This window comes from Acomys russatus, chromosome 29, assembly GCF_903995435.1.
Source record: "Acomys russatus chromosome 29, mAcoRus1.1, whole genome shotgun sequence".
Taxonomy (NCBI): Eukaryota; Metazoa; Chordata; class Mammalia; order Rodentia; family Muridae; genus Acomys; species Acomys russatus.
In genome coordinates, this window is record NC_067165.1 from 31,518,834 (window position 1) to 31,533,921 (window position 15,088).

General features: G+C 53.2%; 1 protein-coding gene across 1 annotated transcript in view; it reads left to right on the forward strand.

The window, feature by feature from the left end:
- Positions 1–15,088, forward strand: part of Hspg2 (heparan sulfate proteoglycan 2) — a 104,873-nt gene that overhangs the window by 797 nt on the left and 88,988 nt on the right.

The following is a 15,088-nucleotide window of genomic DNA, read 5'->3' on the forward strand; positions in this document are numbered from 1 at the left end:
TGCGGATGTAGTGCCCTGGTATGAGTGGGCCCAAGAACAGCTGAGCTTCTCCAGCGGTCTCCCTGGGGCTCCTAAGTGAGCGCGCGCGCGCGCGCGCGCACACACACACACACACACACACACACACACACACACACACACACACACACGAGGCCACTAGGAGGAGAAGGCAACTTTTTGAGTCAGGAATCCTCAGACCTGGAAGGCACTTGGCAGGAAAGGCCCAGAGGACCTGAGTGACCTCAAGGAGGGCTGGGTGGAGTTGATGGACCCGCAGAGGGTGGAAGATGAGGGTGGGGCACATCTGGGCCTGCAGCGGTGAGCCGCCCAGGTACTCCTAGACAGTCTCCATCCCTGTTCCCTGTTCTCAGAGCCAAGAGGTTGACTTTCCAACTGGGCCAGTGTTTACCCAGTGACTGATTCTCTGTCCTTGCCTGGCTGGCTCTCTCTCTCACCTCTGCCCTCCTGAGTCACTCCTTAACCTCCCACCAGGCCTGACCCCTTACTGTTTCTGCCGCACCCACACAACACCTCTCCTCCCCACCCTCCATCTGGGCAGCCTCCTTTCTTAGTATTCTGTCTGGCCTCTCACCCCAACAACTATACAGCAAGACACGCAGTTGTTCCTTATTCAGCCTGAACTTGTAGCTCCTAAAACTGACTTTTCCTTCCCCAAGGCAATGACCTAGACCCAAATGCTATCTTCTGCGGACCTCCCCTGAGTTCTGTCCCCAGCTGAAGGGCTCCCTCAAGCTTGGGCCGTACAATGGCAGGAGTGGTGGGTGGAACTGTTTGCTGAAAGCCTGAGGAATTCTGCTGAAATTCCCCACTGCCACCGTTGCCCTATTCACTTGTTCATTCACCAAATCTTAACTGAGCGGCATTCCGTGACAGTCACTGGGAGTCCCCCAGGCTCATTCATCGGGAAGATATACTTTCCGCACAGCTATTGTGTGCTGGCCCAGGGTAGGGCAGAGGCAGTTTGGGTGAGCTGGGACACGCCTTTCAGTGCCTTCTAGGACTCAGTCTGGTGGGCCGTGATTCAGAGGAGAGAGCAGGGCAGCACCGAGACTATAGGATCATAGATACCGCCCCAGGAGTCACATGGACCGATCCACCCAAGCTCAGAGTTGGGCCCCCTACCCCAAAGAGGGGAGGGGGTCTTACAGACCCAGTTTGAGTCCCAGCTCTTCAAGTCTGTGGTCCACATCTGTGAAATGGGCGGAGCTGCTGGCCAGGGCCGCTTCAGTGACATCAGCTTCCAGCCCTGTGTCCCAGCAAACCTTGCCCCCTGCCCTTGATCTTCTCAGCTCTTCAGTTTGATTCCAGGCGGCATTGGGTGGGGGAGGGCGGCCTGCACTAGGCTGAGAAGTCTAAGCCTCACTGTAGACAAGTACAGTGGTCTGTGATTAGGTGGGGGAGTAATTTCTGTTCTTGGGGGAGGATGGGCCCAGGCCTGGCTGACTCAGGGCCTAGTCTGGCCTGTTGACCCTTTCCTTCCTACTGCAGTCTTAGCTCTTCCTTTCTTGGGTCCAGCCCCACTGTTGATAGGAGTCTTGAGAGGTGGCAGGAGTGATGACAGTGTTTTCTAGGCTGAGGAAATACCTGCTTCCTGCCTCCCTTGATTTTCCTACCAGGGAAGGCTGAATGTGAGAGCTGGGGATTTCTCCTTCCTGGAGTGACCTTAGGGCCCAACCCCCTCCACACAGCTGGCTACCCTTTTCCCCAGAGGTTATCCCCTTTGTTTTAGACCTGTGCCAGGGGAAGGACAGAGCTGAGAGAGTGTGTGCGTTGTTACGTTAGGCTGCAGGACCATCCTCAGAGTCTCGGCAGAGGCCAGACTACAGTGATGTGGTTCCCGCCACCCCAGTCTCCCAGGCTGAACTCTGGGCGTCTGAGGTGTCTGCACCTTGCTTGGCTCGGCCCAGGCCTGTTCTCAGGATGAGCACAGACAAGTTAGGATCTGTGGGCTTGAGTCCCTGTCTGGTCTGGGAGATGGTTTTAAAAAGGTGCTTGAAAGCGAATAGGTTCAGGATTTGAAAGACAGTAAGCACAGGGGTAGGAAGATTTTTTTGGGGTGCAGGACAGGTAGTGGCCAAGTACTGCAGATGAGTCTTTTGTATCCAGTGTCCACTGACTGAGGGATACTGAGTTTCTCAGCAAATTCTCAGCAAAATCTCACTTCTGCTATTCCCTGCTCACCACCTCCCCTCCTTCCTGAGAATTAGAGCTGGACCCCAACTTGGACAGTTCACAGGACCCCACTCCCTCTGGAGCTCTGCTGCCGCTTTCCTAGTTTGTGCTTCACTTACTAGGTTTCTGGTGGGTTTGGGGTTTTACCTTGCTAGTTTTTTCTTTTCGAGAACATTTTAAAATTCTTGGACAATTTGTATGTGTATTTTGGTCATTTTGTCTCCCTATTGTTCTTTCTTTCTTTCTTTCTTTCTTTCTTTCTTTCTTTCTTTCTTTCTGTCTTTCTGTCTGTCTTGGTATGTTTTAGACATCCCAGCCTTGCTTGTCTCAAACTGACTATGTTAGAGGGTGACTTTGAACTCCTGACCCTACCTACTCCTTCTCCTTCCCCGCCTAAGTGCTGGGTGGGCTTACAGGCTTCAGCCACTGTGCCTGACTAAAGTCTTTGTTTCCTGAAGGTGACAAACATACTTCTACCTCAGGGCCTTTCTGTCTACTCTTCCCTCCTCAGCTTGGGATACTTCTCCCCGAATCCACAGGACTTTTGCCTCCTTTCCTTCAGGTCCTGATAATTCTGCCCTGCTCCACTCCCCAGGCCCCTGCCCCTCCCCCTCTTCCCCCATTCTCACATACAACACCCCCCCCCCAAGGGCAGCACTGAGAATTGAACCTAGGGCTTCTCACATATAATCATATGTTCCATGTTGAATTGCACCCTCAGCCCCATTACTCTTCTTCTTCCTCCTCCTCCTGTCACCATCCTACTTGAATCTTGTTTATCCATCTCCTCTGTTCTGTTTAAGTTCCATGATAGCACTGCCTCATCTATTTGTTTTTCCAAAATCATCTTTATTTATTCTGTGTGTGTGTGTGTGTGTGTGTGTGTGTGTGTGTGTGTATGTGTGTGTGTGCGTGTGTGCGTGTGGCTGGGGTAGTACATGTGTGGAGGTCAGAGGACAACTCGTTGTAACCGGTTCTCTCCTATTGAATTTAGGTCAGGCTTGGCCACAAGCCCCGTTACCTGCTGAGCCTTCTCACTGGCCCTTTCTAAGCTGATTTTTGTTTGTTTGTTTTATTTGTTCCCTATTTTGATTCATTCCTCATCGTGCTTGAATATTAAATTATTAATTAGACTTGTTCTTTGGCAGTTTCATGAACATATAATGCAAACTAGCCGCTCTCTCCCCCAACTCTCTCTTGTCCCCGCCTACCCAGCCCCCACCTCTTTTGACTCTCAGGTCTATTTGCTTTGTTCTGTGACCCGCTGAGTTTAATTGGGGCTATCTGTGTGACCATGGGCTTGGAACTATGCACTGGAACCTGGTGGGTTCAGCAGTAGATGCATAGCTGAAGACAGTGACTCTCTATCTCCCATAATCCATCAGCAGCCAGAACTTCAGCAGTCCTCCGTCCGTGACTGATCTCCGACAGAGCCAGTCTTATGCAGGGCTCAGTGGTAACTATGGCATCTGTTTTGTCAACCGGCATAGTCAGCACTCCGTAAGTTTATTTGTTGAAATATATTAAGCCATGATGACTAGTGTGATCCCTAGAACCTGAGCAGAGGAAATTGGGGCACAGAGAGGTTAGGGGACCTGCCTACTTTGAAGAGTCAAGTTGAGAGTAAGCATGGTTCCCCTGACACTGTCCAGTGCCCCACCTGCCTGCCTGCAGCCACCATCGGAGTCTTTGTTTTTATTATTTTTATTTATTATTTATATTTTTTCTTTGTTTTTGTTTGGTTTTTCGAGACAGGGTTTCTCTGTGTAGCCCTGGGCTGTCCTGGACTCACTTTGTAGACCAGACTGGCCTCGAACTCACAGCGATCTGCCTGCCTCTGCCTCCCGAGTGCTGGGATTAAAGGTGTGTGCCACAGGCCCGGCCCTTAGATTCTTTAAAAAAAAATGTATTATATGTATTAAGTATGTGGTAGGCGCACGTGTGGTGGGGAGTCAGTTCTCTCCTACCACGTGGTTCCTGGGAATCGAATTCAGGTCTTTGGGCTTGTGTTCACCCACTGAGTCACCTCCCAGGCCCCACCATCACAATTTGATGAAACTTGTCACTGATGTCATTGACAGTAAAAAAAACCCTGTCCAACGTGGAACAGGAGTTACTTCAGGCAAGGCCCCCAGTGATGACACAGGCTCAGGATGGCCGTGTGTCAGCAACTGTGGGTTTTCTGGCGATGCCAGAAGCTGGACTCTGGGGTAGACATTTGTAGGTTTGCTCACTTATTTCGTCATCCAATAGTCCCTTAGGCCCTGCTGACAGTTGAATGACGCTAGGGCCCAGGCTCTGAGGACCTGCGGCTCTGTAGGACAGGAAAGGTTTCTGTCCCGGCCGTTGTTCACGATGAGGGAAATATGTGGCCTGGGGCCTCAATGACCTGCAGGGAGCCTTTGCTTGATCTTCAGCCACTTCCTGGGGTCTGGAGGTTAGGATGAATCCGGAAAAGCCTGAGGATTCTTGCGGTGAGAGCTGTGGATGGGATTTGGAAAGATATGGACGATGAATCAGAGACAACTTGGAGTTCAGACCTCTGAGTCCTGGACCTTTTGAGTTGGAGATGGAAGAGGCAGGCTCCTAGTCCTGGCCTTTCTCTCCTTTCCTGGTCCAGTTCCAGCTGTGAGGGCCAAGCTGGCGGAGGACGGGCAATGAGACCCAGCTCCCCAGCGGCTTCCTAAACGGTCGGTCCGCCGAAGCCTCTCCCTCTTTGCTCCTGTCAAGGACAAAGGGGAGGCGGGTTGAGGGTCCCTGCCCTGTTGTAAGCCGGCCCTAGTCCAAGCTTTGGCCTCTTTGGCCCAGCCACCCACTCCTGATCTCAGAGCCTGGAGCTGGCTGACTGAAACCCAGAAGTATGTGTGGAACTCACTTCGTGGGGAGCCGCCAGCCCCACTACCCAGCTTGGTGGCGTCAGGCAGTGTCAATATCGGCCTTGAGAGGGGTGTGGCTCATGGCTGCCTCGGGATGGCTAGGCTGCTGGGGTGGGGGTGGGGGGCACAGTCATGAAAGCCCCAAGAACAAGGTGGTTCTTTGAAACCTGGGAATGTGAGGCCTGCGAGTCTGAGCCGAAACCAGAATCGTGTTTGTCTCCTTCCCATGAAGCTCACTTTGGGCCAGGGTTTCAGGGACAGCATAGCCTCATCCTAGGGGCACTGGAGGCATCCTAGGGACAATCTACTAGTGCCCTTCTCCCTTGGGACATAGAGGAGGGCTCCCTACTGCTCTGGGTTTTCGGGGATGCTTGTCACAGAAAGACTGACACTGTGGATTAGACTGGTAAGTGAGCCAGCGGTGGTATGGCTGGTAAACAGTCTTTAAACCGCGGCTGCTGGCCGGTGTGTATCACACTTAAAATTCATTTAACAAATATTTATGGAGCCTTGTCTTTGTACCTGACCCCGTTCGAGATGCCAAAGTTGTGGCAGAAAAATAAAAGTCATATTCTCACTTTCCTGTTTAAAAATTAAAGGCAGTAAGATATAAGGCGATAAGGTAGAATAAGGTACCAGGCAGCAGATATTATGCAGAGGAGTTTATTAAATGAGCATGGGGGCGGGGAGAAGGAAAAAGGGAAGGGGTACCCCAGAGAGAGATAGAGACAGAGACAGAGGCAGAGAGAGTAAGAAGAGAGAGAGGTTAGAGAGGGGCAGGGAAAAGGAGTAGAGAGCGAGACCATGTGGAGGGTCTGTCCTTTTATATGGCCCTGGGCAGGGTCATGCCCCCCACCCCCCCCACAGCAGGTAAGCAATGACGTCATAGGTAGGCGGACGGAAGAACTCTAACACTCCTCTGAGTCTTGTGTTTTGGCTGGAGCAGAAGACAGTCTAGTCAGAGGGCAGAGTGAAGCGAGGGGAATGGTGTAGGGAGTGGCACTGTGGGGTTGGAGAAGCCCTGCTCACGTGTGCTGGAGGGAGAGGAAGGAAGTGAAGGTGGGCAGATGTCTGGGGAAGGGCACCCAGGCAACAGTTAGCGAGAAGCCTGGAGGTGTGGGGGTGTGCTGGCATATCTGTGGGACAGCACCAACGAGGGGGAGGTAGTGAGGTGCAGATGAAGGATGGGCAGCAGATTTGGCACAGCCTTGGCTATGCCAGCGTCCTGGGGTTTTTGAAGGGACCTGGTGCTTTTGTTTTTGTTTGATTGATTTTGTTTGTTTGTTTGTTTTTTGAGACAAGATTTCTCTGTGTAGCCTTGACTGTCCTGGACTCACTTTGTAGACCATGCTGGCCTCAAACTCACAGTAATCCACCTGCCTCTGCCTCCCAAGTGCTGGGATTAAAGGCGTGAGCCACCACCTTCCGCCACCACCGCCCGGCTGCTTTTTTTTTTTTTTTTTTTTTTTTTTGGAGACAGGGTTTCTCTGTGTAGCCTTGGCTATCCTGGACTTTGTAGACAAGGCTGGCCTCGAACTCATGTAGATCCGCTAGTCTCTGCCTCCTAAGTGCTGGTATTAAAGGCATGTACCACTACTGCCCAGCTTTGGCAAAATGTTTTTTTCTTACATATGTGTGTGTGTGTGTCTGTGTGGCCAGAGAGGCAAGATGAGGCCGTCAGTCAGAGCCCCTGGAGCCGGAGTTACAGGTGGTTGTTAGCTGCCTGACGTGGGTGCTGGGAACCAAACTAAGGTCCTCTTCAATAGCAGCAAGTGCTCTTAACTGCTGAGCTGCCTCTCTAGTTCTCCAGCCTTGATGTTTTAACAGGGTGGCTATAACTGCTGTGAGGATCAAGGACAAAATCAAGGCGTCTGTAACCCAGACCAGACTGGAGCTAGTACTGGGTCCATGGATGGAGAGAAGTGGTTGACTAACCAATACATCTTGAGAGTTGGGTTGACAGGGTTGACTGATGGCTTGGGAGTGGGCAGGATAGAGAGAGTGGAGCTTGGGAGGGCTCCGGAGTCTCAGGCTTGAGCACCCAAAAGGATAGAGCTGCCATGGCATTGTGGGACAACTCCAGGGAGCTGCATGGCAGGGCAGTGTGAGCTGGGGGTGACTGACTAATGTCAAGGCCAGTGCCCCGCTGGGCTTCTCTAGTCACTGAACCCCTTTCTGCCCAAGCTGAGGCTTTTATGGTAACTTGGGGCAGAGTGGAGGGCACTTGTGGAACTCACCAGAAGGGATTCCTTGGAACCCACAGCCAAGCCCCTGGTCTGTTGTGTGGAGAACACGTTTATGAAACACCCTGAGGGCAGGGATTTGGCTTTCCTTGTTGAAGTTTTGCCGGGCACTAGGCAGAGAGCTGGCGGACACTGATCCTGTGATAAGGGTTTTCCTTGGGCCCTGAACTCAGATGTGCTAGTTTCTCAGCCACTGCTCTTGTGTTGTAACCTAGAGGGTGTGGGGTGAGCTATACTACCCTGTTTCCCATTTTTCCCTTGTTTGTGTCCTCATTGAAACCTCCTCCTCTGGGTATGTGGCCACAGGATAGGTAGTGAGCTCCAAGGAGACTCCTTTCCAGTCTGTAGCTTATCCCTGGCTGGCTGTGTGACCTTGCACAAGTTGCTGGACCTCTCTGATCCTTAGATTGGTTTTGAAATAGGCAATGCCTGTGTTGTGATGGTTAGGGGTTGACCAGATGGATATACCTGGAATATGGTAGGTAATGGATAGCCAGTGGCTGCTGTTTGACTTGTTCTTAGCCAATGCAAGGCCAGCATGCAACTTGAGGTAGGATTCCTAGTGCCTGATGTCCTATTTCTCTGGACCAGAGTGTGGGAAGAACCCCCCCCCCCCTTGGCTTGTTGAAGGCATGGCTTCCTTCCTCTGCCTTTCTCAAGCCCTGGATGCAACTGTGCTTGATCTGCAAGCTATGCCCTTCTTTCCTTGCTGAGGCCACAGCTGCAGGCCAGAGTCCATCCTCTACCCTGATTGCTCCTTCCTGGAGGGGGGGCTAGGGGGGTGCAATCACACCCCAGGGTGTGGCTTGGGAAAGGCTGGTGCTTTCAGATAAATCCGTCCCCTTTCCAGCTGTGAGCAGTCTGTAGGCTCTGAGCAACAGAAGGTGTGGCCAAATGGCTCCCATGGGTGCAGAGAGGATGTTTGACCATCTTCTGAGGATCAGGAGAAGGGGTGTCCTGGGACCCCATTCCTGAACAATCCTTCCCATTCATGCTTAGCCTGGAGAATGCAGGACCTTGCCCAAGGAGCCCAGGACAAGGCTGTAGGGCCATGGCCGGAGCACCACACAGCTTTGAGTCTGGCTCTTGTAGGCTCGCAGAGTCAGCTGAACTAGGGAGAAAGAGGGACACACAAGGGTGTATGGTCTTGCCTGTTGGGCCAGCTGTAGAGCAGACAGCCCTCACTGCCTACCAGGGTGGGTCACGCCCAGGTGTTTCATTTTTAACTCTTGACTTCTTTCCCAGCGATGGGAAGGGGAGGCAGCCAGGGGCTTGGCAAGGGGCGGGCTTCCAAGGTGGCCTGGGGTGACCTCCACAGATGCTTCTTCTGGGGCTAGGCTGGGAATTCCCAGCTGCCACTGGCCCCTTCCCAGCCCACCTCTCTCATGGAGGAGCCAGCCCAGCCCCCACCTCCTGGCAGCCCCTCCTAACCGCTGACTCATTCCCGGTCCGTGTTTGGTGGTTCCAGTTTTCAAATAGCTGGGAACTGGGATCATATGCCTCTCGTTGGAGCCCTGGCTGGCTGAGTGCGTTGAGACCATGGCCTCATAAATCCCAGGCCTAGTAGCCTCTGTCACTTTCACAGTTCACCACCCACTTTTGCCTTCTGCCTTCCTGGGATCCCGGGGGGGGGGGGCGGGGGGCAGAAGGATAGAGACCCAGAGTTCTCTGAAGATGGGGCAGTCCCTTCTCTGACCTAGGATCCCCTGGTTGCCTCGGCCATAAGCCTGAGTTTAGTAGTTTTCACACCTCCTTGATTAAAGCTATCACCTCCCCTCCCCCCACGGGGCAGCCTGGCACAGGGCCTTGTCTTCCTGGCCTCCTCATTCAGCTCTCCCTACTCTCTGTGGGCCTTGTGCTATCTCCCCTGAGACACAGAGCGGCCCAGCACCTACCCAGTCTGTAGCACCCCTGGGAGTGGAGCCCAGTGTATCCGATCCCACAGTATTCATTCTTCCCTTGGTGGGAACAAGTCCGTCTTGGCAAAGCGCTGGAGGCGGGGTGTGTATCTGCCACCTGGGCCTAGCTGGCTCCTGTTCTCAGATGTGGTTATCTTTCCTTCTGGATTTCCATCTCAACGCTGGTCCCCCAAGGAGAGGCATGTGGCTTTCACCAGGACTGAACATCCAGCATACTTCTCAGCCTGTTCCCCATGGGCTTCTTGCTGGTGGGTGGAGCCAGCCTATGTGCCCTCAGTATGGAAAGATTAAGTGATATATCTTATGTAGACGCACATGGAATTGACAGACGAGTCCCAAACTGTCATTCAGACAACTGGGACATCTGTCCGTCAGTTCATTTCTTCAGTCATTCACCTAGCATACCTGGGAGGATACTGGGTATTTTCCTGGCTCAGGAGTAGTTCTGAAAACAGTGACCTGCCCAAGATCCCAGAGTCGCCACCTTCCCGGAAGGGATTGGAGGCTGGGTTCCTGCTCTTCAGGAGCCTTAGGCCTGGGAGAGGCAGGAGGACCCATGAGCCTCAGTATGGCCCAGATCAGAAGCCATCATTCATAGTTAAGTAGTTGGGTGGGCGAGGAAGTGACCAGTTTGGCTCCTGTTGTCAGGACCAGCTTCCTGGAGGAAGGTGAGTGGGTTTGGCTTAAGGAAGAGGAAGCATCAGGCAGAGCTCCCAGGCCCCCTTCCCCCCCAGCCCCCTCTGCCAGGATCCTATTGTCCCCATTGTATTGGATGTGCAGGAACTGGAAGGAAGGGACCCCTTGCCTGCTGCTGGAGTTGTTAAAGCTGAGGAAAGAATGAGAGGAAGTCCCCAAGATAGCTGAGGGTGACATCCACCTTGGCGGCACCCCCCACCACCCACCCACCCACCTACCTAGCCAGACGATTAGGCAAGAGGTCAAGGCCTGGATCCCACTTGGCCACAGCTACATCTCATTCTCTTCACTGAGCCTCCATCCCCTCCCCCCCTCCATCCCCTCCCCCCCCCCCCCTCCCCACCCCTGTTCTTGCACTTTGGTCCTTCCTCTAGCAGCCTAAGGCAGAGTAAAGGAGCTTCTCGCAGGAATAAGTGGCAAATGCTCTCAAGCCCAAGTTGGCCCCTTTGAATACCCTCCCGGCCATCACCTCTGTTGTATTCTCCTTCCCTGATGCTACCAGCCCCTAAGTGCTGAGCCCAGAAACAGTGTGGGACTGTTCCATGTGACCTTAGGCATCCTTGAACTTTTTTTGTTTGTTTGTTTTTGTTTTTTCGAGACAGGGTTTCTCTGTGTAGCCTTGGCCATCCTGGACTCCCTTTGTAGACCAGGCTGGCCTTGAACTCACAGTGATCCGCCTGCCTCTGCCTCCCGAATGCTGGGATTAAAGGCGTGCGCCACCACCACCCAGCCATCCTTGAACTTTGTGTGTCTCTCCTGCAGTGGTCTGAGCCCTGGGCTCACCTCTGGGTCCTGTGGGTCCCTAAAGCCTGGCAAACAGCCAAGGTCACTGTTGGTATCTGGCAGTTGAGCAATAGCTTAAGAGCCTCAAGAGTCCCAAGGGGCCTGAGAGGCTCAGGGCAAGCCTTAGCTTCTCGAAACCTAATCTCCAGATGCAAAACGGGACCATTCATTCACTCGTTTCTACAGAACTCCACTAAGTAGCCTCTGCCAGGTACAGCGCAGGGGTAAAGGAGCTGCTAGTCTGCTGGGGAGGGAGGCCGAGAGAGAACGCTGCCAGGAGGAGGCCTGGAGGAGACTAGAGGCTCTCCAGCATGCCTCAAGTCCTCTTTGCTACCTTCTCCCTGCTAATCTGTATCCCTCTTTCCCTAACAATGAGCTGGTGAGAGCCTGGGATTGCTAGGGCAGAGGAGAAGATGGGGGATGGGGGTGGGTGTGGGGGGAGGGGAGGGGGCGGGGTTAGGCGCATGCTTCACTGTGAGTCTCAGCACATGAAGAATAAGGAGCTGTTTATACAGTCTGGGCATTTCCTTTCTGGGCAATGGGGAGCGACCCTCAGGCCTCAGGTTGGGATTAGGCCCTGTAATGAAGACGGCTAGGTGTGGCCGTACACGCCTGTGATTCCAGTACTCTGGAGGCTGAGGCAGAAGAATCTCAGGTTCCTGGCCCGCCTAGACTACATAGATAGACCCTGTCTCAAAACCAAGACAATAACTGGGAATGGTGGCACATGCCTGTGACTCCAGTACTTGGAGGTGGACACAGGAAGAGTAAAGAATCCAGGGACAGTGCCAGGCGTGGTGGTGCATGCCTTTAGTGCCAGCACTCAGGAGGCAGAGGTAGGTGGTTCGCTGTGAGTTCGAGGCCATCCTGGTCTACAAAGTGAGTCTAGGACAGCCAAGGCTACACAGAGAAACCCTGTCTCGAAAAATCAGTCAATCAATAAAAGAATCCAGGGACAGCCTGGGTTTGATGAGATCCTTGTCTTTAAAAGAAAGGAAGGAAGGAAGGAGGGAGGAAAGAAAGAAAAGAAGGAAGGAAGGGGAGAGAGAGGAGGTTAGAGTCTCCACAGCCCTTTCACCCCTCCCCGTTTTCTTTTCCTAGATGGGGGAGGCAGAGGTCAGTTCAAGCCTGGAACTGAGGTGTGGAAGTGCCAGGAAAGGGTTAAGTGGGCCCAGTAAGGGGGGCAGAACCTGGACACTGGGATAGGAATTTTTGTGATAAGATCAAAGCCAGCAGGCTGCCTGGGCCTCACCTCTGTTTCACCTGAGCAGTTGAAGGGAATTCTCCAGACGGAGGACCTGACCTCCCAGGGGATGGGGGTGGGAGTGGGGGTGGGGTCCCACCTTCCTGCTTGCAACACTCTGAGAGGCCAGATTCTTACAGTGTCCTATGTCCCGTGCTCTCCCCCCCACACCTCTGTAGCCCACCCACCTCTGCCCCTACATGAGGCCCACTTCTTCCCCTGGCAGATGCAAGAACTTCAGGAGCCAGCTGTACCTGGCACCTGAGGGGTGCCCGTCTCTAGCAGCTCACAGCTCACCCCTGTTCTGTCTCAGCCTCTCCAGCCTGGGTAGGGGTCTGAGCCTGGGTCACTTAAACCAGGAATAGCAAACTAGTCAGGCAGAAGCACCACAAAGGAGCCCTAAGGGCCCTTTACATTAAACTGTTAGCCTCCCCTTCCCCAAGTTCTGCATGTTGTACTTTGAGGCTGTTAGATGGCAAAGCAGGCGGGACATTGAGTCCCGTCCTAGCTCTAACATGGTGCTGTTGTCCGTGGGCTACTAGATTAACCTCTCTGGGCCTCATCTGTTAGGTAAGACATGGTAATAGCTATTTTGCAGGGGTTTTGGAGTCTAGAGGCCATATAAACCACTGTCAACCAGAACAAGGCTTTGGTACCCAGCAGGACCTGTTACTTTATGCGTTTCTTGTTTCACTTTAAGATTACTGGGTTCAAGCCGGCACTGGGGAGGCAGAGGCAGGCGGATCGATGTGAGTTCGAGGCCAGCTTGGTCTACAACGCGAGTCCAGGACAGCAAAACAAAGGTTACACAGAGAAACCCTGTCTCAAAAAAACCAAACTAACTAACAAGAAAGAAAGAAAGAAAGAAAAAGAAAGAAAAAAGATCGCTGGGTCCTAGGTGAACTCGCTGCAGTTGCGTTCCTTTACTTTGGGGAAGCTTCAAGCCCTAGGTCAAGCCTTGCTGAGAGCACGGGACATAGGACACTGTAAGAATCTGGCTGATACTGTGACCTGGTGCCCCGGGCCTCACTGACCTAGTGTGTGGCAGCAGGATGTCCCAGAGGCAGACAGGGAGGAAACTGGCCCCACCTCACTGGGCTGCAAGGCCCTCCTAGCTGTTCTGCTCTGCTCTGCCCTGGTTAATGATCACTTCAGGCTGCAGTGGAGTGCCGGCACTCCCAGCTGCCTGACCACGGTGTCTGTAGTCTGGGTGTTCCCTGCTTTAATGTGGCAGTCCTGATCTGGGACCCTGGGGTGGAGAAGGGGATTCTGAGTCACAGCTTGTGCTCCTGGGAGCTTAGAGCCATAATGTCAGGGTGAATTGTGGTTGGTGTCTCTGTGAGCATTCCCAAGAATAATACCCAGGCAAGCAGACTCTTAACATGGTAACCTCCATGCTCCACTGAGGCCCACTTCCTACAGGGAGGTTTGGGACACTTAAGACTTAGCTCCCCACTCCCACCTGCCTGCTCTGGGCTGTGTGACCTTGGGTAAGTCCCTGCCTATCTTGAGCATATACCTTCCTGACTCCAAGAAGGGGGTGCTAAAGCCCAACTCTGCAAGTACCGGAAGTGTTTAGGTCATAATCAATGGCTTGGGATTGACAGCAGCTGTCCATTCCTGCATCGGGGTTTTGCCTTTAGGAGAAAGTGAAAGCTGAAGCCTGGTGGGGTGATCAGGGCAACAGCTACCCATGCACATGAGCCTGAGGGCTTGGGAGTAGGAGGGAGAACGGGAACTTCCTAGGCGCACACATGGAAAGGGCAGGTAGCAGCTGGGAGGGTGACTCAGTTACATTGTAGAGTGCTTGCCAAGTGTGCACAAAGCCCGGAGTGCAGTCCCCAGAACTGCCTAAGCCGGGCAAGATGGTGTACATAAACCAGGCATGATGGTGTGCATAAGCCAGGTGTGGTGGTGTGTATAAGCCAGGTGTGGTGGTGTGCATAAGCCAGGTGTGGTGGTGTGTATAAGCCAGGTGTGGTGGTGTGCATAAGCCAGGTGTGGTGGTGTGCATAAGCCAGGTGTGGTGGTGTGCATAAGCCAGGTGTGGTGGTGTGCATAAGCCAGGTGTGGTGGTGTGCATAAGCCAGGTGTGGTGGTGTGCATAAGCCAGGTGTGGTGGTGTGCATAAGCCAGGTGTGGTGGTGTGCATAAGCCAGGCCTGGTGGTGTGGATAAACCAGGCATGATGGTGTGCATAAGCCAGGTGTGCTGGTGTGCATAAACCAGGCGTGGTGGTGTACATAAACCAGGTGTGGTGGTGTGCATAGGCCAGGTGTGCTGGTGTGTATAAGCCAGGTGTGGTGGTGTGCATAAGCCAGGTGTGGTGGTGTGCATAAGCCAGGTGTGGTGGTGTGCATAAGCCAGGTGTGGTGGTGTGCATAAGCCAGGTGTGGTGGTGTGCATAGGCCAGGTGTGGTGGTGTGCATAGGCCATGCGTGGTGGTGTGCATAGGCCAGGTGTGCTGGTGTGCATAGGCCAGGTGTGGTGGTGTGCATAAGCCAGGTGTGGTGGTGTGCATAAGCCAGGTGTGGTGGTGTGCATAAGCCAGGTGTGGTGGTGTGCATAAGCCAGGTGTGGTGGTGTGCATAAGCCAGGTGTGGTGGTATATGCTTACAGTCCTAGTACTCTCATTGTAATCCTGGTACTTTCACAGCTTCCAATGTCCCTCTCTCTTTCCCTAGTCCCCTCTCCCTCCTCACCTCCCCAACCCCCCCAGGTTCACTTCTTGCCCTGGTAGGTGCTGAAGAGTGGTGGAGGCAAGAGGATTATAAAAAAATTTTTTTTTTGTTTTTTTTGTTTTTTCGAGACAGGGTTTCTCTGTGTCGCCTTGGCTGTCCTGGACTAACTTTGTAGACCAGGCTGGCCTCGAACTCACAGCAATCCGCCTGCCTCTGCCTCCCGAGTGCTGGGATTATAAATTTAACATCACTCTCAGCTATATAGAAAGTCTGAGGCAAGCCTGGGCGACATGAGACTTGGTTTAAAAATAGGGGGGGCAGGAAGGGGGACCAGGTAGGGTGGAGCCTGCTTTGCTTGCTCCCGGACTGGGTCCCTGGGGCTGGAGGAGGGACAAACTATTTATTCTAGGACCATTAGGGCATTCCCCCATTCTAGCAACTGCTATTTTGAGAGC